This window comes from Pelobates fuscus, chromosome 12, assembly GCF_036172605.1.
Source record: "Pelobates fuscus isolate aPelFus1 chromosome 12, aPelFus1.pri, whole genome shotgun sequence".
Taxonomy (NCBI): Eukaryota; Metazoa; Chordata; class Amphibia; order Anura; family Pelobatidae; genus Pelobates; species Pelobates fuscus.
In genome coordinates, this window is record NC_086328.1 from 118,475,239 (window position 1) to 118,501,904 (window position 26,666).

A 26,666-nucleotide genomic window follows, 5' to 3' on the forward strand; every position below is an offset into this window, starting at 1 on the left:
CGGTAGGAGAAGGAGGAGCAACAGGGCAAAGAATAGAGTAAAAAGTGTCTCAGCTTGGTCCATAGAGACTAAACTATCAGAGGTCTACCTATGTTCATTACATGGAGAATTAATATGTAAATCATAACTGGACTTTTAAAATGATCAACATCTATGAAATAAGTCTGGTTCAATCAATGATTGCTTAATCGGGCAGCCATGTTTGCTTTACTGGTACTGACAACATATTACAGAGACCCATTTTAAAGAGGAACTGTTATTGCCCAAATTTTCAATATTAAGACTTGTGTATCCATCTAATTATTGTGGCTGAAAGCAAGGAATTGTGCTGGATGGTGTATCCCCAGATTCTGCAAGTTTCCTACTTGAGGTAATGCAGAAGATTAGCCCCAGGGAAATGTGTTATGTTAAAACAGATATTACACTTTATATGAGTGTATTCTTGGGCCCTGAGGTGGAGCATTTGGAGAGCAGGGTGGGCTAGTGCTCCATTCCACATTTTGGAGATTGCTGGGAGACTGTAGGTGAGGAATCCGGTTCCAAAGTTCCAACACTCTGTCCTACCTCACCTGCAAAAGATAATTAATTGCAGGTGCTTTTAAGCCAAGAAGGATATCGGATGAGGTTTTACTTCCTCTGTGGTGTAAGAAAAAGCAGATGAAAGAAACTGAAACAGAAAAGTGGATGCTTTTGTTGGAAAATGGACAAGCCGTTAGTGCTTTATTTTGTTATATTTTGCTGTGCTCTGTTGACTTTTAGTTTTGCTTTGTCTGAACTGAGTTTTTCATTTACTAAATATTTATTACGAATTCAAATGAAGTGGGACGTCTAATGGAAAAAAGTTTACATAAATGACAGCTGTCTTTAATGTCTTATTCAGTGGTGTAAATTCTAGTGACAGTTCCTCCTTAATCTTTTCATACTTTTCTGCTATGTAGTCTGCCAGCTAGTAAAACTGAGAAAATATGTAGAATATGTATATTGCCACTTCTTCCCACATGAAGGTTTTAGATGGCATCCATTGCAATCTGCACATTTTGCAAAACATAGGGACAGACTGTGCAGAATGCTGGATTGTGGACAATTCCATTTACATACTTTGTATCCTTGTGTCTTATGAGTATATGGCTAGAAGATTAAAATGCAACACCAGATATACGGTATGTTAAGGTGCATTGCCAGATATATAGGATGCATGGTCACACTGTCAGAGTACAGGGGTAGATTTTTAGGATGCATGGTCATGGTACAGGGGTAAATGTTTTTTTTTTGTTTGGTGGTTTTTTTTTTTTCTTGGTATGGTCAGATTGCCATGGTACAGGGGTAGATTTTATACTGCATGGTCAGAGTACAGGGTTAGCTTTACATGAATCTTGAATGCTAAGTGTAAGTCTCAGTGACGTAGAGAGTGGTGCACTTTCTTCTACCTTGGACTTTTTGATTTATTCATTAAAAGGTATTTATGGTGAATTAAAAACCAGCAGATTTATTTTTCCCTCTGAATAATTTTGCCTTAAATTTAGTAGTTTCAGTGTGTTTGGTCGTACTTGTTATCTTTTTATTTATGTTTTTTTGGCGTTTTTGTTGTTGTTGTTTTTTTATATACTGTTAGCCTCTTTTCAGTGACAAAATACATGACTTAAAGTTGTGTTACAGGAGAATTGTCATCTGTTTATCTGTTCTTCCAAGTAAATGCTAACAATGTGTTCTGCTATTTTTTTATTCGTAAGCATTTTGCTTGCATAAAGCACTGTGCGAGGAATATGTAGATACACTCTAAATGCACACAAAGCCATATTTAGCGTTTTATGCCGTAGGATCCTATTTTATATAGGATATCAAATTTAGATTATCTAAGGGGCTAACTTCAAAGATCCTCCATGGTTTAACGTATGTTGTATGTTATAGATATTTCAAACAAAGTCATATTGTTGTCGAAAAATTGCTGTAGTTATATTGGGCATTTTACAGGACATGCAATGTGTCTTATTCTGTAAAAGTTAGGGGTTAATGTTAGATATTTGAATACTTGGGGTCAATTAACTTCCATTCCAAGGACATTGCTATAGTTTTACTGGGGGTATGTATTTGACACCTTAGTGCAGGCATAGGCAACCTTCAACATTCCAAGTGTTTTGGACTACATCTCCCATGATGCTTTGCCAGCATTATGTGATTAAGAGCATTATGGGAGATGTAGTCCACAACATCTGGCATGCCGAAGGTTGCCTACCCCTGCCCTAGTGTATGTCTACACTTCCATAGATACTAAACTAGCAATGGTCTAGCTATTTGCATTGAATGGAGAGTGAAGTTGTAAATCCATAGTAGAATTAACTATTTTGCATTGTGAGTGATCGAATACACATTCATACAAAGGAGAATGTGTATTCGATCACTCACAATGCAAAATAGTTAATTATACTATGGATTTACAAGAGGAATTAGGGAAATTATGGTTCCAACAGGATGGGGCTACAGCCCGAAATTCACTCAATGTTTTGAAAATAAATGTTTCCAAGGCGCCTGGTCTCTTTGAGGTGTGATGTGGGGTGGCCGGCGCTGTCACCAGATTTGAGAATTTTCTATTTTTTTCTTTTGGTTCAAACCTTGCCCTCACACCCTAGCTAAGGGAGCAGATTATTGAAGAAGTTAACGCCATACCCCGCAATATGTGTGAACGAGCTGTACAAAACGTCAGAGATCGTTTCCAACAGTGTGTTGCTGCTAATGGCCGCCTTCTCAAGGAAATTATTTTCAAAACTTAATGAATATAACATGGTATTTACTGCTGAATTCGAAGATAAAAAGTTTTTCTCTCTATACCTCAGTTAATTTATAACCCCTCGAATCTGCTTAATTGGTTCTGCTGCACCCTGTACTAACAACCGAGCACTGTGAAGGACAAATTGTGCTTAAGTGCCAATCTTGTGAAACACATATTTAACAGTCTATACCATCGATTGAACCACAAACTCAAACTTCATGTTAAGTGGAAGTGTGAAGCCATGTATGCTAGATATCCTGGCTGATGTCAAGATGGAGGATTTGCCCAAGGTAAGGTTAGGACTCCCTTTAAGGTTCCTTTCCATAATAGTCTTTACTGGTCCACCTACCACAAGTCTTGTTCTTATTTAGGAGTGTGTACCCTGGGTCTTAAGACAGTGTATGAGGACAGGAAAGGGTGGGAAAAGTGTAAATCCTTACAATAGTTTTAATACAGTTCCACTGAATGTCCATGCTGCTAAACATAGTTATTGTGTATTATAAATGCTGTTTTAATTTCAACATTTTTGTCCTGATTATCTAAAAAAAAAAACATAAAACCACTCTTCATGTGAGCAATGTACATGGGTTTTATCCTTTCTCAGAACAAATTTTCATGTGGGGTAATATTTAATGGCGTCAGAGGAGGTGTTAGGGAACGAAAGTTAACAGCCCGATTGATCCCAAAGTTCTTCAAAAACTTTCCAGAGTTGTCAGCTTCAGCTTTCAATGCTCACATTGCACTATGCAACAACAGACCGTTCAATAAGTTATCCAATCATGGCTAAGTGTTGTTTTCCTAGTTTTCTAATGTTTAGATCAAAACTATTTACTGCATATATTGTAGAAAAGTAATTGTTAGTTACAATTATTAAGCAATGTAATTTGAAAATGAATCCTGTATATTGGAATATGTTTATTTCCGGTAAAATGACATACATCTTGCAACAATTAGACTGCATCAATATATAAGTTGTGCTGTGTTTGTTTTTTCTGCCAAAATTTCAAACCAATTAAATTGTTCGCAATTTTGTGTTTTTTATAAGAATGCCTTAGAAAAGTCCCTATTTTTTATTTTTACAATTTTTAATTGATAGATTTATAGGGTTATTCACTGGAGTGAGTATTGGAAGGAATTCAAAGTGAATTTCAAATATTAGACTAAAATAGCTGATTTGAAAAGCATTCTTCAAATCAATTTTCTGTCCAATTTGGCTGTTTTAGCCTTAGAATTCAAATTGATTTTGAATTCACAGAAATTCTCAATTAAGTGATTAACCCTGACTGTGTATAGGGAACATAAATGAAAAAAGCAAAAATAGTGGATTCAGGTACCATGAACCTAGTTCTCTTAGTGTTGTCTACATTTTGTAGCTCTGGAGCTTGAATTTCTTTGCTGGTAAGTCTTCCCAATTCTCCTGTATGTGTAAAATTCTCTAGTCAACTTTTCACAATTCCCAGTTTGGTGAAGGGGCCTCTTTATCATTAAATAATTGTATTTTATGAAGTTCTTTGTATTTCTTTCCTCTGCTTAATATACATTTCAGTGTGTGCACAATCAAATCAATGAATGCTGTTTTTGTTTTCTTACCAGATTCGCCATCAGGCTGTAATAAATACAATCTACCTAATGTAGCCGATGTTTTGATGCAGTTGCCAAAGACAGTTGTTGTACAAGCTCACCATTTTTTTTTAATGACATGGGGTCTTATAGCGACCAGTGACTTGTGTTAAACTAACAAATGGACTGAAAAGTTTAAACCCGAATAGTCAACCTGAAAAAATTACTGTAACTGCCATATTTTAACTTGTCGCTTTTGGTCTAATTTGCAGTTGGCTTGGCAGTAGCTAACATAATGAATGTTATTATTGTTATTAAAGAAATATTCCGGGCACCACAAAAATATCTCACTGTAGTGGTTATGGTGTCAGGAGTGCCTTCCATTTTAAGGATTCAAACCTTTTTTTTATTCAAAAATGTAACATCTTTTCTTGGGTCTGCCGTGACCATCACTTCCACTGTTATATTTTGTGTGTGGTTTTTATTTTATAGCCCCCTGCCCCAAGTCCTGATGACCATTTTATTGTTTTTTTTTTCACAGGCACATTAACATAGATTATTCCTTGTATTCGTAAAGGAAGGAAAATTGTACAAAATCGAGCCATTAATTTTCTTTCCTTCAAGCTAACATCTCTGCTGGAGGACGTAATGGCAAAAGATGTTGAACAACTAATTCTGTTTAATTTCAGAAAGAAGAGTTTAGAAATACATTGAACAAAATTTTAAATGCAACACTTGTTTTTGCCCCCATTTTTCATGAGCTGAACTCAAAGATCAAAGACTTCTTCTATGTACACAACTCTGTCTAAATCTGTGTTAGTGAGCACTTCTCCTCTGCTGAGATAATCCATCCACCTCACACTTGTGGCATATCAAGATGCTGATTAGACAGCATGATTATTGCACAGGTGTGCCTTAGGCTGGCCACAGTAAAAGGCCACTCTAAAATGTGCAGATTTATCACACAGCACAATGCCACAGATGTCGCAAGTTTTGTGGGAGCTTGCAATTGGTTAGATTCCTGTCCTCATTCCCTTAATTTTACCTACCGCTCCTGTTTTGCCACTTTTCAGAAATCCGAAGCAGTTCGGCACTTCCGAAATTTGGCACTTCTGAAACTTTGGCAATTCGGACATTTGGAAGCGTCCGAATTGCTGAAATTCATCCGAATTTAAATTCGGACAGAAACAAATTGCACCTATCTAGATGAGACTTCTTATAAAAGTACATGCGTAGGTAAGTTTGCGAGTAAGATAGGTATAAACCTTAACAAATACATCATGCATATGGAAAAACTGAAGTTTTATTTTACTAGCCTTACAAATTACATCACACTATCATCAAACAGACTTGCTTAAATAGGCATGAATCAAACAGAATAATAATAAAACCGGTAAATGCAGAAAGAGATTATGGCAAAAATCTAAATAATACTATATATACATAGTAAATAAAAAATATATATATTTATATATTTCACATACCATTGTTAAAAGATAGTAAAACAGGCATTAGTTGTCAGTGTTCTATATAAGGAGATCTAAAAATAAACATCATTAAACTAGATGCACAATAATATATTGAAAAAAATACCATATTTACAAAGACAATAATAAATGTAAAAATCTGATACATTATTAAATGAGGGGAAAACCTGAATCTTAAAAGATTATCTTAGACATGTAATGGCAATATTAATCTATAAATGTTAAAATTGATCCAGATCAAAATATTTATGGTCAAAGTTTTCTTGCATTGATTTTCTTGTACGTGCCTGCAGCCGTTCGAGCATCATGATGTATGTTGATAAGTTCCCCCATTTTATGCATGTGTGCCCAACACAAGGATGCAAGAAAAATGCGTATTTAATCTCTAAAGATCTGGGCATCATCCAACTCCTGAAGAAATTGGAACAGAAGAAACACATTGACCGTAGGATCCGACAGGGCAACTCGGTGATGCAGAGGACATGATTTCCTTCACAAGATTTGTATGTTAAAGGGACTCTCCAGTGCCAGGAAAACAAACGTTTTTCCTGGCACTGCAGGTCCCCTCTCCTTCCCAACCCCCATCCAAAGTTGCTGAAGGGATTAAAACCCCTGCAGTGACTTACCTGTATCCAGCGCCGATGTCCCTCGGCGCTGGTTCAGGGTCTGCCCACGCTGGTCCCCCGCCAACGTCATCCGGCGGGGGAGACCTATTGAGCATGCGCGGCCACCTGCGGGGGAGACCTAATGACCTCCCCATAGGAAAGCATTGAAAAATGCTTTCCTATGGGGATTTCAGCGACGCTAGAGGTCCTCACATAGTGTGCTATAAACACTGAAGTGCCCTCTAGTGGCTGTCTAGTAGACAGCCACTAGAGGAGGCATTAACCCTGCAAGGTAAATATTGCAGTTTATGAAAACTGCAATAATTACACTTGCAGGGTTAAGGGTAGTGGGAGTTGGCACCCAGACCACTCCAATGGGCAGAAGTGATCTGGGTGCCTGGAGTGTCCCTTTAAGACTTTGACCTGGGAGGAATGAACTATCTGCAGACTAGCAAGAGTGACTATACCTATTTTAGCAAATCAGTTGTTTTTGCACATTTGATTCATTTTATTTGTAGCACTTTGTTTGTTAGTGTTCATTTGGTCTTTATTACCTTTGAGTTGTATTGCACTATGACCTTTTATCTCTTTTTATCTTTACATATGAGAATTATTCTACATTAAAGTGATAAATATAAGATATATATGTACTGAATTGCACTGGTGTGTTGCATCCTGTACTGCAAGCATGTCAAACTCGCGGACCGCTTGCGGCCCACAAGGACCATCTTTGCGGCCCATCGAGCCGCGACTACATGCTGGTGATTACTTTGCTAAAATTTACCTGTCCGGGGAGGAGGGCCAGCGAGGGAGCTCAGTGTTCCTGCTCCTCATTGCTCCCTCTTGCGCCGTCTGTAGTGAAGCCGGGTGCCGGAATATGACGTCATATTCTGGTACCTGGCATCACTAAAACTGCACGAGGGACCAGTGAGGAGCAGATAAAAGGACCCCAGGGAGATGCCACACATCAGTTCCAAAAGGTAGGGAGCAATAAAGAAAAGTATGTGTGCAAGAATGTGTGTGTGTGTGTGTGTCATCGGGAGGATCAGATTTGGCACAGGGTGGTTTAGTAGAGGGGTATGCAGGGTTTTTTATTATACTGTGCTTTTTAAAATAAACCTAAGTTTCTATGAAAATTTAAGGTGTTTTTTGCGAGGGGGGGGGGAGGTTTGGCCCACATAAACTTAAACCTTGTTTATGGGGCCCGTGCCAGACTTTGAGTCAATGGCCAGATATCATCTTACGGGAAGGGCCCTTCTCCACCTTTTGTAGATATTTATATTTGTATATTGTGCGTTCTCCACTGCAGAATTTGTTGGTGTTTTATTAATACCAGTAATAAATAAATGCATATATGGAAATCATAGAATATAACTGAAAATAAGAATATTGGGTAAAAGTCTGTTCCTATTCTCTGAAATCAACCAAGACTGAGGAAAAAGCAAAAATGTATGTAACTTTAAAAGGATAAGAGAGAAAAATAAATAAGAGGTATATTAAGAGCGGCCTTCGGCTCCCGGCTATTACAGCGGTATGTGGTTGGAGGGTCCATCCGTCTTTCGGAACACACATTCCAATCTGCATAACGAGGTAGCCCTCAGAAAGGAGACACACAGAGTGGTAACACATCCATAATGCCACTGTATAATGCTGATATTGTGGTTGTTGGAAATAATGCCACATCTATTTATGTAGGTGTTTCTTTTGGAGGAATGGAGCTTATGCAATAATTGTCAAATATTACACAATTTGTGCTTTCTTGTATCCTTCATTTTAGATTATTTCATTTGTATACACTCGGTGGATACAAAGATCACATTACTTTTTGGATACATTTGATCTTGGCAGGATATACCCAACCTCCCTGACTTATACAATGTTAAACCAGAGGTGGACTGGATGATTCAGAACTCTTTACATATAAGGTTATATACTTTTAGTGCGAACCTCAATCAATGACTCATGGGGAGTATTCACTAAGTGCTGACACTGTTTTTGTATACTTTGAGTGCTTGGAATCTGGGGAAGTTCCTTATGTGTTAAGCTGCTATTTTATTCTTCATTTATTGCTTTAATTATTTTATACTTTTATTGTTTACAGTATGTGCTCTCTTTTTGTGCTTTTCGTGCTTTCTTTTAAAAAAATATATATTTTTTTATAATCATTTGAATAAACTTATCCAAATATATTAAATCGAGGCCCAAGTTTGAACCTACAAGGTATCCTAATTTTAACCCCTTTTGATGTTTTGTTTATAATAACAATGGCTTTTTGTTGCATTGCAGAGCTTATGAGATTACTAATATACTCGTTGTTTTCCTCAGACAAACAAGAGAGTTTTACAAATATTACAATCATAACAGGAAGAAGAGAATTTCTAAAAGCATGGTGGGAGCACAAGTAAGGGAAAGAAATCGGGAAACATTTTCTGCTAACTTCAAGGCTGGTCCAGTGATGATGCAAGATGTTCTCCAGCGTAGCCACATATCCATATTTTTTTATTTTCATACCATATGTTTTCTGTACAATACCAGCATGTAAGAAAGGGGTTGTTTAATCATTCTGCTCTTTGCACCAATGTAGAACCTATCCTTCATCCTTTTAATGTTCTTATCAACTCAACAGCAATTTCCTTTGTGCACCTGTTGTACCAAGAACCAGCACGTTCATCTTTTGCACACCTTACACTATTTTACAATGCAGCACTTTTTACATACCTTATTTTGATTAAGGTTAGAATGATTGTTCTATAAACCCAGCACTTTTTTTTTTGCCTATGTTACATTGGCTAGAAAATATTGTTTGCAGAAGAAAAAAACAACCCTTTTGACATTTAGAGAAGTTAGCATTTAAACATTAATTTTTAATTGAAATTGTTTAACCATTTTAAAATGTTTATAAGCATAAAATCACAGAAATGTATTTTTTTTATTGGTATGAAAAACAAATTGTTTGCTCTTATTGTAATTGTTTCCATTATTCTCTCCTTGTTTTGAACACTGTTAGTTTAATTACAACCACCCCTGAAAGTTAGAAAATGTTTAGAAATTTATAAAAAAACTAATTTTGAATTTGAAGGCAATTTACCTCTGCAAAGCTAGCAGGCATAGTCACACTCTAAGTTCAGACAGGGTTAAACCAGCACCAGATTTGAAAATACTTTTAGAAATTTTGACACAACATTTAAGGGAGAAGAGAGTGGGCAGTTGGCTAACAGCTAGCAGATGATGGCACATCATCATCATGACACCTCAAGTATTAAACTGAAGAGTAAGTAACCAAACTGGATTTGGGGAGATTGAACTTTCCAATGTTATGTGCTCCATCAGTTGGGGGATATTTGAGAGTGTTATACGATAAGAATAATCCCTGAATCAAAAAACACTTGCTTACTTCAGACAGTGTTCATTGGACATGACAATCAGGCAAAGAGCAAGCAAACTGTTCTTGTCACTAGTGAAGGCTGATGTATGCTGAGGTCTTTGTTCTTTGATGACCTCTTCCATTTTGATGGTAGACCTGTCTGCTTATTAGACATGTGCAATTTGTTTCGTTCCGAATATACATTTGTGCGAATTTCATGCCATTCAGACATTCGGATGCTTACGAATTTTCGAAGTGACGAAGTTCGGTAGTTCGGAAGTGCCAAAGCTCCGAAGTGATTGTTTTCTGAAAAATTTCAAAACAAGAGAAGGGAGGGAAAATGAAGTTAATGATGACAGGAATCTCTACCAAAAAGCAAATTCCTTTTGTGCAATGACGTCATATCCTGTATGCGTCACATCACGGCTGCCAGCGGATCCTGAGTAAGTACTTTGCTTCCTCGACACCTGGTAAGTCTCTACTGCGCATAACTGCATCGGACAAACCACCTTAGCCAATTATTATATAGGATATAGAAAGTAATCCTGTATATCCCAATTAGATATAAATAGATATAGAATTTAGATGTGCGTTTCGTTTCGCTCCGAAAGTACATTTGTACGAATTTCATGCCATTTGGACATTAGGATGCTTACAAATGTCCGACGCGCTGAAGTTCCAAAGTGATGATGTTCGGCAGTTTTGAAGTGCCGAACTGAGCCGAATGCCATTGGTCCGAATTGCCAAAGCAGACAATATTTTTTCCGAACCGACCCAAATTATTTCCCCATGCACATTCCTACTACTTATGGTGTTCACTAAGCTGACCTGAGAGAGATATCATTTTGTCTCAATCGTGCTCCTTTTCCTTACCTAACTGCTGGCCCAGAAAGTGTAGTTTGAAACTATTTATACACATCTGATTGGTAGAAGTTTTAACACGTTAACCCATTATTTGTTTATGTATTGCTGATACATGTCCCTATGATTTGCTAATTGCATGTTGTAAAACATCTAGGGGAATTGATTGATCTATTAACCTAATGTACCTTGATCAGTTTATATCTGTCCATTCATGTTATCTTGTTTGTAATTATTTGATCATTTTTATCTTGACAGATATGCCATTCTCTCTATACCCCTCATAGTTGTAAGTGCTAGTATTGACACTATGCATCATATTATTTAAACTAGTGTTTTCCTATTGGTGCTAGTCAACATACATATTTATACACGTTTATATAAATATAAGTATAATATAGGTGTATATACATATATATTTAGATTATTTATCATGATTATTTCTCCTTTGAGAACGTTCAAAACAATGATCAATCATATAATAATTTCATCAATATACATTAAACAAGCAACCATTTTTAGCTTAGGAATACCCTTCCTTCGTTACCATTCAGACAGATTACTATTTTCTTTAATCACATTAACAAATGCATTTTTATTCTCTTATAGAATTTTTGTTTGTTACTCTTATTCAGCTAAAAAAAAATATAACTGATGCTGTGATTAAATGTATTTTTTTTAAAAGCAACACAAAAATAGTACCTTTTTTAGTAAATAGTACAACCCCTTATTAATTTTAACATAATTTTAACCCACCACCCATGAGATGAGGATGAGGGGTCATAGGGTTGCCCCCTCATTTATTAAATAATAACCCCCACCTGCCACCTATCCATGTGGTCTGGGAAGCGCTAGGGTGTCCCCTTATATATTAATAGCTCCTGCCAAAACCTATGATTGGGGGCTAGGGACACTGGGATGTTTACCACATGTATCAATTAATAGCCCGCACCTGTTGCTCATGTCTCCCCATTTTTTTTATTTGACAGAGTATTTGAAAAGGGAGAGGGACATGCCAGGTCCCCCTTATATTTCATCAGCCACCGTATATTAAAACAATGACAACTGTTCAAAATGCTTCTGTTCAAGTTCAATGTCCTGCCCAACATATTTGTTTTACACCTATATCCAATGTTTTTTTTTGTTTTTTTTAAACATGGGTTAGAAGATTAAAATATGCAACATGTGGATATATCATAAGAACCAACATATTTTAATATGTGTAAATAAACACAAGATGATATAAATATGAAAATATCAAAAGATTAAGTGCATTTGAGCAAAAATCTACCCCAACTCCAGTTATCCCTAAAAATGGAAAAATGACAATCATATCACTTTAATGACTCAACATTCTGAACTTGTCATTTTAATGGCACTATTTTAAAATAGATCCCAGTGACAAGTCCTCTTTTTATTATAAAGTTTGGGGCCATTTGTCATGCACAGAACTTGATTTTAAGCATCCAGGTTTTGCTAATTTATATTTCACCTTTAGCACTTTAGGATACTCAGAATTAATGAGTGTGGAGAACAGGCTATTTGTTTAAAACTTGGAGAAATAAATGTAAGTTGCTCCTCATCAGCTCCCAATTACAGTGTGCAGAGGTTAGTGATAAATGAAGATTTAGTTTTTCGAATGCTACCCTTCTTTCTATCAAAATGACAGCTTGTTCTTTAAGCCAATTTGCCATTCCTGAGATGCGTCTTGTGCTGCTTTCGTCCTCCTTTTTAGTATTTGTTAGTGCTCTAGCCAGAACAGAAAGCTTGTAAGATTAAAGGAACGTTTAACACCATTTGCTGCTTTGGATCAAAGCCTTGTCGTACCCTTATGGCTTGAATAGAAGACTTTCCTTTCTGTATATGTTTGATCAATACGATAGAAGAAATGATTTATTTCTTTCATCCAACATTATGGGAAAGTAAAGTGTGTGTCCAGTGCCAATTGAAATTATGTCTGTATGCTGCAGAGTCAGAGTAAGTGTCTGCTGTTTTTCACTTTTTGCTTTAAAATGTTTTTTTTTTTTTTTTGTTTCGGAACTTTGCAGATTTTTTTTTCCTTACCTTCAGCCTTTGTTTTTGAAGCATTCAATGCTATTATGAGTTCAGTAGATTTCTGTACTCGTTTGCTTTATATGATACTTGAAGCCAAGGCTCATCATGGAGTAAGGCACTATGAAACTTACTTTGAATTGTGATCATTCTAAGCTTGTTTGATAGTGGCTTGGTATTACATTTTTCCAGAATCTGACAGTGAGCAACTTATATTTATCGAAAAATCAGGTCAAGTTGGTTATACAGAAATGCGCCGAAAATGCTCCAGACACACTACAGGATTTGCAAAAAATATGTATTTTAAGTCACAAAGTGTCTTGAAAGGACCCATAGAGGCAGAAACATTGCCAATGTGTTATTTTCAGTTAAATAAAACTTTGTTAAAGTATTCTTAAAGAATCACTATAAACAAAATAGCCTGATGTAGGGATTTTGGCACCAGGAAATTGGTGGCACCATCCAGGAAGGTAAGTAGATGAGGATAAAGGTCTAGCTGACTGCCTCAATGAATATTTGTGTTCGGTATTTACAGATGAAAATGAAGGAAAGGGACCTCAGTTAAGAAAAAGGATAAATGAGTCATTTATTACACGTGAGTTTACAGAGGAAGAGGTTCTATTTCAACTGTCAAAAGTAAAGACAAATAAGTCAATGGGACCTGATGGAATACACCCAAAGCTATTAAAAGAGCTTAGTGGTGTACTAGCAAAACCATTAACAGATTTATTTAACCAATCATTGTTAACAAGAGTAGTCCCAGAAGATTGGAAGTTAGCGAATGTTGTGCCTATTCACAAGAAAGGTAATAGGGAGGAGTCGGGAAACTATAGGCCAGTAAGCCTTACTTCAGTAGTGGGGAAAGTGATGGAAACATCTAAAAGCACATGGATTTCAAGATCAGAGACAACATGGGTTTACTTCAGGGAGATCATGCCAAACTAATCTTATTGATTTTTTTGATTGGGTAACTAAAATTATAGATCAGGGTGGTGCGGTAGACATTGCTTACCTAGATTTCAGTAAGGCTTTTGACACTGTTGCACATAGAAGACTTATCAATAAACTGCAATCTTTGAGTTTGGATTCCAATATTGTCGAATGGGTAAGGCAGTGACTGAGTGACAGGCAACAGAGGGTTGTAGTCAATGGAGTATATTCGAAGCTTGGGCTTGTCACCAGTGGGGTACCTCAGGGATCTGTACTTGGACCCATTCTCTAATATTTTTATTAGTGATATTGCAGAAGGTCTTGATGGTAAGGTGTGTCTTTTTGCGGATGATACTAAGATATGTAACAGGGTTGATGTTCCAGGAGGGATAAACCAAATGGCAAATGATTTAGGTAAACTAGAAAAATGGTCAGAGTTGTGGCAACTGACATTTAATGTGGATAAGTGCAAGATAATGCATCTTGGATGTAAAAACCCAAGGCCAGAGTACAGAATATTTGATAGAGTCCTAACCTCAACATCTGAGGAAAGGGATTTAGGGGTGATTATTTCTGATGACTTAAAGGTAGGCAGACAATGTAATAGAGCAGCAGGAAATGCTAGCAGAATGCTTGGTTGTATAGGGAGAGGTATTAGCAGTAGAAAGAGGGACGTGCTCATGCCATTGTACAGAACACGGGTGAGACCTCACTTGGAGTACTGTACACAGTACTGGAGACCATATCTTCAGAAGGATATCAATAACTTAGAGAGAGTTCAAAGAAGGGCTACTAAACTTGTTCATGGATTGCAGGATAAAACTTACCAGGAAAGGTTAAAGGATCTTAACATGCATAGCTTGGAGGAAAGACGAGACAGGGGGGATATGATAGAAACATTTAAATACATAAAGGAAATCAACACAGTAAAGGAGGAGACTATATTTAAAAGAAGAAAAACTACCACAACAAGAGGACATAGTCTTAAATTAGAAGAACAAAGGTTTAAAAAAAATATCAGGAAGTATTATTTTACTGAAAGGGTAGTGGATGCATGGAATAGCCTTCCAGCTGAAATGGTAGAGGTTAACACAGTAAAGGAGTTTAAGCATGCGTGGGATAGGCATAAGGCTATAAGGCCAGGGACTAATGAAAGTATTTAGAAAACTGGGCAGACTAGATGGGCCGAATGGTTCTTATCTGCCGTCACAGTCTATGTTTCTATTTTTCTATGTTTCTATCCCACAGTAAGAAGTCAAAGTGTCTTAGCACAGTTTGATGACTTACGTTGGTCCCTCTGAGCTCCATAAGCTGTATTTTTCACATCTAGTCTTTTCCAGCAGGAGAAGATGGATTGTTTTATAGAGCAAAGAAGGACCATGCAAGTCTGAATTCATTGGCTGAGATCACTCTGTTGATGCTCTCGTTGATGCTGTGCATTGGTCATGCTTCAGTCTACTGAGATATCTGGTTTCTCCTGCTGGAGAAGATCTGTGGAGCCAGCACATGGGAATCCAAAGGTTGTCGAACCATAGTTAAAAAAAAAAAAAAGATATCTTTCTGTGGGAGATCACCAGAACAATCCTGGCACCATAACCACTACAGTAGTTATGGAGGGTATGAGCCGGGAAACTACAAATTGACATATAACAATTAAGCTATCTCAAAGTCATCTAAGAGGTTTCCAGGAGCACTGAAAAACCTCTCTTGCCAAAATGTAACTCCAATATGATCGGTATCGGTAAAATATACTTTGCAGAGGAATTGACAAAATAAAGACTGGAAAGGGAAAATTAAAACTACTGTACATCAAGGCTATTTAGAACCCAACTCATCGTTGTGAGTACTTGAGAGTAACTGCCTCTGAATTCAGCCCACTGTAATTTTGGTTACACCGTGGCTACTTTTTTGATTAGGAGTTTATTTACTAAACAGAAAAATTCTGATTAAAATAGCTAAACAGAAATAATCTCCAAATTAACAGATTCAATCTTTAAGACATCATAGGTTGTAGTTAGCATTTATATAGTGCCAACTTATCCCACAACACCATGCAATTATAGAAAGCAAACATTTAGAGGTGAAGTATGCACTGCTCAAACAATTTTACATTCTTTGAGCATTACACAGGAGTGGTCAGCTCAGGATTCAAACCTGTGTTTCCCAGTTCTAAGGTCGTATCTCTACTACTTCTAGTGAGGTGTGTCTAGTCCACAAACCACTTCAGTTTGCAGACTGTTATTAAAACATTAATATTAAACATCTTAGAAGCTGGAACAAATAGTTACTCACATTAGAAACTGCTCTTTGGTTGAAACTTGAAGTTTAAAGGGTCAGAAATGCTTAGTTAGAAATTACTTTTATATGAAATAGCTCACCGCGATAAAAGATCACATACAAATGTATAGGTTATAAAATGTTCATATTGTGTGTGCTTTATTGCAGTAAGAATCCTGACATTTCAGATGAAGCAAATAAAAGAAAACTGGATGGAAGACATGAATAATGAGAGAGAAAGAGAGAGAGAGAGAGAGAGAGAGAGAGAAATAAATATTCTGATTGGATGTTAGGTGTAGGGATAGTTCAGTTTAGATCTTTAAAGGTTTAGAGTTAGAGGGAACCAGTAACTGTTATATGCAGGCTTTAACAACTCAGTCTATTCCTTAAGAACCACTTAACAGTAACATCTGCTTAATCCAAGCCTTTTTTTAATTACATTGTTATCATAAATGAGGCCATCGATAAGTAAACAGTGGTATATTCCAGTCCTCAAGGATAGAGAGACCACATTACTCTTCCATGCAAGTTCCACGTATTCACAATACATGCCACCACCCGATAAGAAACATTGCATTTGTACATTATTTCATTCAGTTTGTGTATATCAAAATATTTATCATGATATATTGCAGTAATGACATATTGGACCTGTTCACATGTATGCACATATTCATGTGCAGTTTACAAACATTGTGATGACGTTGGTTTTAAAGTTAAATCATTCTTTGTTAATTAAAGGGGGTATCTGTCAACATATGGAAACACCCCGTCTGGAGATTGTACTCACAGGGTATAAATGGTAGCAGGAAGGTTTGGGTGAAATTACATTTTGAATAAATGCCTAATACGCACTCTGTTAAAACTGATTTAATCTGTCATGGTGGAGCTTGTACATATTTTTAAGGCATTTTTTTTTTAAATCAATGCAGCTACATTTTCAGGGCCATTCTGACAATGTTTGAAATTTTAACGCAACTTTTAAATGCATTATGTTAATCATAGCATACGATGTATGCAATTTAATATCGGTCACTTAAGCAACGTTGCAATATACAGGAGTGAATTAGATTCACCTTTTTATCTAATAAAGGAAAAACTAAATTTAGATAATAACTGATGTTAAGATTTCTCTTAAAATCTAAGCAAAATCCAGGTTAATCTTTTTAACCTTTGAAATTTGTTTATTTCCATTTTAATTCATAGCCTCTGACCCCCTGCTTATCTCAAAAGGTAATGTAGTATGTGCTACATTCATGCATGCTAATAATATAATCTGTTTTCTATATACTTTTTCATTCCACATGACTTCATATGCTGCATTTCAATTGACAAACTATCATGCAAGTACCAGAATGCTAAAAAAAATATATAAAATACCTTAATTCATAGTGAATTATAAGCTGTATAAAGCCACGTACATCATTTTACAGGTCATAGTGAGTCTTACAACCAAATTCATGAACATTAAATACATAAAAATGCCTGAATATTCTACATTTATTTGAAATATTCTCTATTAACTTGATGCACTGCAACAGGAAGTAAGCAAGAAATGAAAACCTAGACCTTGCGGGTTCTTGCATTTGTTATTTACATTTTGTTCATTACTTTTGTTTGTTTCTTTTTTTTTTCATTTTCCATTCTCAAAGATCTGTTTTTTCACACTGACAGGGTTAGTCACTAAGCAGCTAACATTTTTTTTTATAAATTCCGAGTAGCAAAATTGGGATAAAAATAGCTGATCTTTATAACTTCTTTAACTCAGATAGTCATAGCTTGGCTATTTTTGTCTCAATTTTTGCCATTCAATATTAATTCACAAAAATTCTGAATTTTAGAAAGAGCCCTGTCGGCCTAACTTGTTAACCAGGCATACATTTTATTGCAATAATTTCGGTCAATTTCTTTCTTTTTTTTTTTTTTTTTTTTGCGACCAGTGAATTTAATCATGATGAAATTGAATTCAGCACTGTTTGCACAATTAATAAAAACAACATAATAGGTATAATAGTATAGCATATGCAACATTTCTGATATAATATCCAATCCAGACCAAAATTAAATTTGGATAATTAATTAATTAGATTAACACAAATGGCAAATCAATGTAAAATGAAATTATTTAAAATTCTACAAAAGTTATAATAGTTTAGCTAATAATATGTATCAAACCCACAGATTTTAAAGTGGAGTCAAGAATTTTAGTCAACCCATTGAATAAGACTTCACAGGTAAAACCCGAATGGACCCATTCATTTAAGTACAGATTAGAAGGCATTTGATTCATTCTTCTCAGTTGAAATGCATTTGTGCACAAGTCTACCAGGGATATAGTTATTTGTTTTCATTAACTAAAATTAGGGACAGATGGCTGTATTGAGGGGTATTTATGATTACGGGATATGTGTCTTCACCCATAATTGTCTCTTAAAGTTAGATTGACCTAAGGTTCAGGGTATTTTATGGTAAAGTGAGACCTATGGCAAATGGGTACTACCATAATGGTGCTGTGCAAAGTACCTTTGCCTTTACGTGTTCCATGATTCTCGATTCAGGCAAAATTAAAGTCCACACAACATTGACCCCATAATCCTTAATTTCACTTTACCCTAAAACACCTTCATCATAGTTTATCTGCCTGCTTTTAGAGACAATGTTTAAAAGTACATGACACTAGATTCAAAAGCTGGTGCATTGACCAGTTTACTTTCTTTTTGTTTTTACAAAATCTGCAAGAGCATCCCCATCCCTGGAGAATGAAGAGTTGAGAATGAGTCTCAGCGATCATTTGTCAAACATGGGTCTTAAACCCCAGACAGTTTCCAAATACCTGTGTCAGTTTGCTCTAGACAATACTTTTGTAGAAAATTGAAAGACTTTTATCTCGTGTGGCAACCTTGACTTTGAGCGACACCTACAAGCACATCTTACTCACTTCAGTTGTCAACTCTAGATTCTTTGACCACAGTTTTTGAGTATGCAAAATGAGATCCCAGACACAATTTGGATTCATTGAAAATCACAGACATGAACAGATTAAATTTGACAAGAACTCTCCACAAACTCACCATCTCAAGCATCAATTTGGATTCTCTATTGTTATTAGCATTTATATAGCATTCATATAGTCCTTTACAATGATAGGAAAGGGGTATATAGAAGTTAAGAAGACTTTGCTCAAACAAGCTTGCAATTTATGAGGTAGGCAGATATATATTGTTAGGTGTCTTGCCAGGGACACTCAAAGGGAAACTATAGTGCTAGGAAAACAAAGTTGTTTTCCTAGCACTCTAGTGACCTACAATGTTCCCCTCCCTGGCGCCTCCTATGGAGCCGGAAGGGTTACTAACTTTCCGTCACATACCTGATTCCAGCACTGATGTCCTTCGGTGCTGGATCATGCTCCACCTCTGCTCCTCCTCTGCTAATGTCAGCTGGCAGGGGGAGGGGGCGCTAATGCACATAAGTGGCAAGAGCATCACTCATACCTGATAGTAAAGCATTGGTCAATACTTTCCTATAGGGTTTAAGATGACACTTGATGTCCTAATGCATATTGTGAGGACGTTCAGCATCAGGCAACCAAAAGGTAGACAGCTACTAGAGGTGGAGTTAACCCTGCAAGGTAAATAACTGCAACCATTGCTATTACAGGGTTAAGGGGACTGGACAGTGAACCCAGACCACTTCAATTAGCTGAAGTGGTCTGGGTGCCTATAATGGCCCTTTAATGGTGAGGTGGTCTGACCTGGATTAAACATGGGTTTACCAGTTCTAAAGACAATAAATGTCATCTTATGCATGAAAGAGCATCGAGAAGTTCAGTGCATGTTACATGCCATTCCTATATAACATTGTCCATGGTTCTGAATCACCCACAAACTGGTCCTCTGAAACCATATTTTCAGTTGCACTCAAGACCTAACCACCCGAGTTCACGTTGTATGGCCTAAAAGTCTGGATTAATAGGGCCGATGTAATTAGACACATCCTATTATCGCCTTACACAGGTGTGTAGCTGTAAAAGTTAGTGTAATAGCACCGATATAGGGAGTGTGATGTCACACACCATCCCAAAAAGCAGGACACTATCTGTGGAAGTTGTATTTGTAACATGAGCTTCAATTATGCTAAATATATCCTGTCCTGCCTCGTCCTTATTGTATACTACTAGACTGTCTTCTGGCCATTGTTTTTCCCAATACAATGTTATTTGTTTGAGTTTTCTGATTTGACCTGAAATGTTTATTGACCATTCCACTGCCCCATCATTGTCTGGCATAGCTATGCCTCTTCTTAGTAGTGACCAAAGCCTTTTCTCACTATGCACTTATCTATCTACTGCAGTGTCCAATATGCATCTACCACTAACAATCAGAAACTGCCTAAGTCCAAGTATTTAACTTGCCGACTGAAGACTCTGCCCACAAAACACAACTCTGTGTCTGAATCTAACAATACCACCAGATTCTTACTAGAACTCTATTCGATTCTCTTTAAACACTACCTACCTGCTTGTTTCTAAGTAGGTGCCTTTTTCTGCAGAGATAGCTGTAATGGGATAAATACATATACCAGTCTGGTCTGTTTATTATTAAATATATATGTCTACACTATCATTAAAAATACCTTACAAAAACAATTACATTGAAATTAATGTTTTTGTCGTTGACATTGATTGATTTAAAATCAGATAAATACTTCTTAATAACTAAAGGAAATAAAGAATATTTTTCAACAACTCAAATCACATTATATTCAGTTGTTGGTATGTTTATATACCCCTTTTGTGATTTTCCTCTATGTGATGATATATGAAATATTGACCTTTACGTTTAATTAAAGTTCTCTAGAGATATGCTGAAATAAACCGAGCACCGGCATCCAACAGCTTTAAACAGCTTATCTGCTTATTGCAGGTTAGTACAACTAAATTTAAAGAGACAGTAGGCCTAGGCAGGTATAGAAACACATTTTCTGTTTCTATTAGACTTGTGCACAGTCTAATAAACTTGGTTCAGTCAATTTATTACATCCAAAATTAAAATTTAGTTTGAGTAGTTCAAAAGTCATCCTTTTGGCAATTCAGCTCATCTGAATATCACCCATGCAAAATATTTGGACAGACTAACTGGAAGTAAAAAAAAAGGCACTAAAATTATTATTGAAGAGAAATATGTAATTTATAACATTCAAATTACATATTTATAACTGTGCATTCTCACTATCCAATTTTTTTTAGTTTTTTTAAAATGTTCTTATAATTACCTATACCAAGTACTTCAAACATAATTGAGATAATTGTTTATCCACCAACTTATTAATGCGCTTAACCTTGTACACATTCCTTTTCTGTAAGCCATAAAACTTCAGCTTGAAATGATTGCCAGTTGTACACCAATATGGAATTTATATAATTTCTTAATTCAAAATGGCAATCAGGTTTGTCGCTGAATTATCAAGTTATGAAAAATGCTTATATTACCTATTAGATCCATGTAACCTTGTTGGGAAAAAAAGAATTCCCTTTTAAATAAATCTAATTACTTTTGAAAGCCCAACCTTTCTGAGTTGGGATTCCCCTATAATTATTGTTCAGAGTGTGTAGAACCATTGTAATTGTTGATAATATCTAATCTTTTGTATGTTTTCTACAATCATGTAGAAGGACAGGTCACTGGAGAGTTCTTTGTATTGGCCCTATATATGCGTTTATAGTGTTATCATAGTCATTTTGCAGCTAAGCAATTATAAATGTAACTTTCTTTGTGGTTGAGTGTATCTCGGGCCACATCCCCACCAATAAAATTAGCCATTTTTAGATCCAGTGGCATCAAAGGTCTAGAACAGATAGACAACTACTTATTGTAGATTAGAGAATAAAGACATGACTTTATTGTGTTCCGTAATAATTAAAAAGAACTGTGCTCTCTTTTCTTTTTAATGAAACTCTGTTCATTTAATTGACTGTGGAAGCCTGTTTGAAAAGGTCCTTAGCTTTAGGTGTTGCTACAACTTAATTAGTAGTGGATAAGAATATGTTTTTTTTTTGCAAGCACTCCTGCATCTTACAAACGTAATTACTGGCCGTGTTAAAATGTTATAAGGGCATGCTCTGTATATCACACCAAGCACATCAAAAGGAATCGAGTAGATAACATCCAGAAATGAAAATGCTACGAGCATCTTTTTGATAGTGAATTAGCTGGTTTGGAACCCAGCACATCAACAGTCTTTACCAGTCACACGCAATGCTCAAGTCCTGAGATATATTTAAAATAAAATGAAAGAGCTCCATCTGTTTATGCCAGTGTAATTAATTGCTTTTGTTTCTGACTAATGTTTAACTTCTTAGCTAGAAATTACACAGGCATTTGCACTTATTAGCAGAAAGGGCATGTTTGAGTGATATTGTTTGTTCAACTGGTAACTTTATTTATAGTGGCAGGGCTATCTGAATGTAACGTCACCTTGTGTCCATCAGTAACGTTGCCTTGTCATTTTTAGGGTTATTCACTAAAGTGAGTATTCAAGATGAACTCAAAGTGAATTTCAAATATAAAGCAGCTCTGACACTTCTCAGTATTTCATAAAGATATCATCTTTATGAAATATCGATGGTGACTGCATTGAAATTTCATTGACGTCATCTATGTAAGCTCCTGCAGTCTGGCAGGATATCTAGCTTATTCTCTAGAGTAAGCTAGAGATTTCATGTTTGGGTAGAATTAAATTGTTCAAAATGATGGACTTTATATCTATTCAGAACTGTGCATCTCCCCATTCCACAATATCTAACTAAATTCTACAGTATCTTGTGTGTGAAGGGAATGTCCCCCCCAGGTGTCACATAAAGCAGGATGGCTACCTTCCACTTTGGATGGTTTGGCCATATCTAATCTTAAAATGTATTATATAACTACATCTATGGCCCAAATTCTCTCTATGGTTCGGTCAACCTCCCCCATGAGCAATGCTAGAATATGAATTTATTAAGACATTTCAACACTCTCAATTGCTGTGGGCTTCAGCACTAGTGGGCCCTATCCCAGTGAATTCATTAAAAACCACCAAGATAAGAGTGTGGTGCAAATTGGCATCTCAGATGGTAGGATCCAGTTCCACAAGGTAAAGTTACATTCAGATAGCCCTGCCACTATAAATAAAGTTATAAAGTTCCTGTATGTACCTAGCCCCTATAACAACACTCCAGCTCCTCCTTCAGGATTAAAATCTTCAAAGTTGGGGTGGCCAAAGTTTCTCACTTGTTTGACGAGAGAGTCCTTTGTTCATTTCCAGAGATAATTGATCAAAAACTCTTTCAGTCTAAAGGGTTGTTTACATATCTACGAGTGAAACACATTCTCAGAAAAAAAGTTAGCTATATGAGTATCAGTGAGATCAATGACTTCATAAATATGATCCTAAGAGAGAAAAATAAAGCAAACTCGCTCTCAATATGCTATGATATGTTATAAACAATTAAACAATTAAATAATTATCATTCTCTTCTGCAACCTACAAACATTCATATATGCTGCAATAGGAAAAAGAGGTGGGAAAGTATTCTCTATTGAGACCTGGAGAGTGACTTTGCACCACATGCACAATGCTTCCAGATGCCGCATTCACTGGGAAACAAACCACAAGATAATGATAAGATGGCACTTGATCGAAATACATCTGTCCTCAATCTAACCTGCATCACAAGTAACTTGGAGATGCGGTGTAGAAAAAGGCTCAACACTTCACATGTTATCTACTATCTCCCATTTTTGGAAATTATCTCAAACCCCTACCATCCACACCGTATCTGATTATGAATCACTAAGAAATATAAAGAGATGTCTCAAAGAATATTGTGAAATCTAAAGAGATTTCAAGCTGTGGCGGATTGGAACTGAGCAGGTGGACAGGAGCAGTATGGTGCACATACATAACATATCATGGTGCACATCAATTCTCATTCTCCATTATGTTACTCTTCTTTTCCTTCTCACTTCAACCTTCTCTCTCCTTTAACCCCTTAAGGACCAAACTTCTGGAATAAAAGGGAATCATGACATGTCACACATGTGACGTGTCCTTAAGGGGTTAAACTCACTCATCTGCAACAGGCAGACAAGGTCTTAGAATAGCTATCTCAGTCACATTATTGTGTAGACAATTTTATTCTGCTTATGTATTATTCTTAATACAAAACGCCATACTGGCCGCTGATGTAAGAATCTTAGTTTACATTTTATTTTTGTTCAACTTACCATTTTACACCAGTTTGTTTATGTATGAACAAAGTACTGTATGCATATTGTTTGAACCTCATAATCAATAGAAATCAGGTGAAAAAAATATATAAACATTTTGGATATTTATATTTAGTGTTGTCGCGAACCCGAAATTTTCGGTTCGCGAACGGCGAACGCGAACTTCCGCAAATGTTCGCGAACCGCCATTAACTTCAATGGGCAGGCGAATTTTAAAACCAACAGGGACTCTTTCTGGCCACAAAAGTGATGGAAAAGTTGTTTCAAGGGGACTAACACCTGGACTGTGGCATGCCGGAGGGGGATCCATGGCAAAACTCCCATGGAAAATTGCACAGTTGATGCAGAGTCTGCTTTTAATCCATAAAGGGCAGAAATCACCTAACATTGACACCTGTCCTCAAAGCCCTGCCCTGATACACACTGACACAGAGCAGAATAGAGACTGTTCCCCGTCCTCAGAGACCATGATACACACTGACACAGAGCAGAATAGAGACTGTTACCCCTACATAGGGTCACTTGGCAGATATGGCGGGGTCGTGGGAGGGGGAGGATGACTTTCACCTCTTCCCCTGTTACATTCCCGTTGTGCTGTGACATCACCCTTATACGCTGTGTAAAGCATACTATTTAATTTGATCAGCATGGCCACTTGAGTTTTTATAGTTTTCACGCTGCTTGTAGTTTATATATGGTTCACAAAAATCAAACAAACGATAAAGTAAACATGTAAGGATTCAGAATATTCTTTCAAACCCTTACACATTGTGTGTACGTATTTTTTGTCTTATGTTTGTGGCTTTAAAGAGGTTTACGTTGATTCTATGATGTGCATAACATGTTCTTGTAAATGTTTGTTAAATTTTTCCTGGAATTGTGATTTTTGTCAAATCCCTCATACACACTGACACAGAGCAGAATAGGGACTGTTCCCCCTACATAGGGTCACTTGGCAGATATGGATTGACACCTATCCTAATGATCCCTGATACACACTGACACAGAGCAGAATAGAGACTGTTCCCCCTACATAGGGTCACTTGGCAGATATGGATTGACACCTGTCCTCAAAACCCCTGATACACACTGACACAGAGCAGAATAGGGACTGTTCCTCCTACATAGGGTCACTTGGCAGATATGGATTGACACCTGTCCTCAAAACCCCTGATACACACTGACACAGAGCAGAATAGGGACTGTTCCCCCTACATAGGGTCACTTGGCAGATATGGATTGACACCTGTCCTCAAAACCCCTGATACACACTGACACAGAGCAGAATAGAGACTGTTCCCTGTCCACAGAGACCATGATACACACTGACACAGAGCAGAATAGAGACTGTCCCCCCTACATAGGGTCACTTGGCAGGTATGGATTGACACCTGTCCTCAAAGCCCCTGATACACACTGACACAGAGCAGAATAGAGACTGTTCCCTGTCCACAGAGTCCATGATACACACTGACACAGAGCAGAATAGAGACTGTTCCCCGTCCACAGAGACCATGATACACACTGACACAGAGCAGAAAAGAGACTGTTCCCCGTCCACAGAGACCATGATACACACTGACACAGAGCAGAATAGGGACTGTTACCCCTACATAGGGTCACTTGGCAGGTATTGATTGACACCTGTCCTCAAAGCCCATGATACACACTGGGGGGAGCTACTGTCCTCCCCAACCCCTGCGCGGTGGGTGGGGGCCATAAATCACAATGGGGGGACCTACTGTCCTCCCCCCCTCGGCCCCCACCCCTGCGCGGTGGGTGGGGGCCATAAATCACAATGGGGGGGCCTACTTTCCTCCCCCCCGGCCCCCATCCCTGCGCGGTGGGTGGGGGGCATAAATCACAATGGGACGGACCTACTGATAGGAGTGGAGTATTGTTCATATCAGTTTAATACCTTCCGCGTCTCCTATCAGTGGACGTGTAAATGGCAGAGATTTTTAATTGTTGAATCACCTCCCCTTTTTAGGCCAAGGTGGGAAGCAGCGGCCAGAAAAATTGATGTTTGTTTAACAGGCAGAAAGTGCCCTAAAACATGGTGGCTTGAACCCTAGTTGGTGGCGGATAAGTCACGCAAGTCAAACGTCATTCAGAGCTAAAATACAGCAGCGTGTGGACCATTTTTAGCCCAAGGCAGCTCATCTCATCAGGCCTTTTTTAATCGAATGTATCGCCCAGTGTCAGTCCCTTCGGGATCCATCCCTCATTCATCTTAATAAAGGTGAGGTAATCTAGACTTTTTTGACCTAGGCGACTTCTCTTCTCAGTGACAATACCTCCTGCTGCACTGAAGGTCCTTTCTGACAGGACACTTGAAGCGGGGCAGGCCAGAAGTTCTATCGCAAATTGGGATAGCTCAGGCCACAGGTCAAGCCTGCACACCCAGTAGTCAAGGGGTTCATCGCTCCTCAGAGTGTCGATATCTGCAGTTAAGGCGAGGTAGTCTGCTACCTGTCGGTCGAGTCGCTCTCTGAG